The sequence below is a fragment of the Austrofundulus limnaeus genome, unplaced genomic scaffold (genome assembly GCF_001266775.1).
Source record: "Austrofundulus limnaeus strain Quisiro unplaced genomic scaffold, Austrofundulus_limnaeus-1.0 Scaffold27, whole genome shotgun sequence".
NCBI lineage: Eukaryota > Metazoa > Chordata > Actinopteri > Cyprinodontiformes > Rivulidae > Austrofundulus > Austrofundulus limnaeus.
Window position 1 is genome coordinate 992,558 of NW_013952429.1, and position 1,637 is coordinate 994,194.

Here is a 1,637-nt window from a genome sequence, read left to right on the forward strand (position 1 = left end):
TGTCTCACCCTCACCTGTGCACCTGCAGCTTTTCCACACCCAAAGAATTATAATTTGCTCCTCACACTCACCCGTTTTACTTTTTCACTCGTTCACTTATTTAGTTGTTCTCTCCCCCACTCACTCTATCATCCACTCACCCACTTAATCTCTCCACTCTGTCGTATCGAGTTACGGGTCAATAAGCCAGACTGCAGATAGGCATGCCTCTGGTGGAGCCAGAGTCTAAATCAATCAATGGTGTTCAGGTTTTGTAGAATACCAGAAGCTAACTGTACTGCACAGGATGCACATATGACTAAACCAGGTCGCTAAAGAGCATCATGAGATAGTTTGGATATAGATGCATTTAATTTGAAATAATGCAGTAGGTGTAATGAGCTTTAGTAAAAATCAGTATTTAAAAAACATCCTCTCTTCAATAGGTTTTTAATAATGATTATTTATTTTAAGGTAAGTGTGGCAGCACAGCGTTATTTATTTTTTCAGACACTATAGAGTTCATTTCTGAAAATCTATTTTCATTTTTAAAACAGACCAAGGGTGAATTTAACTACTTGGCAATCACTACAAAAATAATGGAGAGTGGATTCTTTATTTTTCTTTCTTTAGAAACTGATAATATGTTACATTTATAATATTACATTTACACATGATGCTCGTAACAAGAGTAGAAATGGTGTTGATCCATTTGGAAAACAAGTGCAGTTTCCAACGCAAAGCTTGCACTCACCAGTCAACCTCTTAGAGACCACTTCTAGCTCCTAGAGCCACATCTGCCCTGATGCAAGTCAATGAAGTCAATCAATAACCCAATCCCCCTGTAGCTCTCTCAGTCTGTCACTCTATCTAAGATCTGCTTTTCTCTTCTCAGGCTTCTTCTGTCTTTATTTATTCTTCTGTCTTATTCCTTTATGCCTCCACTTTTTCTCACTTTTCTAAGGATCTGTATTTTAAGTCTTCCTCTCTAATTTGATTCTACTCCTCAACAAGTTACCTCCCCCTTCCCCCTTCCCCCCAAGCACCTCCCTATCCCTGATCCCCATCTCCTTTTGTGGTACTAACATTTTCTTCTTCTTCTCCTTCTCTAATCTCGTGCATTCATTGCCCACTCAGGTGGCACGCCCATACGAGGTAAGACTGCTGGGAGGACCAACATTTCACAGTGGCCTGACTCCTCTTTCAACCTCTGCCTCCTACTTATCTCGCAGATCTGAAAAGCAGTTCTCGATGGGTTTATTAATTCAGGGGGTTTAAGACCTGCGCTGTACTGATAACACTCATCCAGCAGCTTCAGATGTGCTGGAGGTGCAAGAGGAGGAATTGGAGTTCAGAAAAAAAAATCATTATACTTTAACATTCGCCAAACTTCTTCTCATCTTTCACCCTTCTGTTTTTTCATCTCAACATTTATTCTATAAAACAAGTGTCCATTGCCTCATATATCATACTATGATTTTTTTTCTGTTTGTTGGTTTGAAACCCCTTGCCATTCTGACCACCCACCTGCAGGCGATCAGCTGTTTTGTTTGTTTTTACAAAACTATGGCTGTGTCCAAAACGGCAGGACGGGTCCTCCGAAGGTCGAATTTGTCGGCCGCATACGTCACAGCGCCGCGACGAAGGACGTCCAAAAC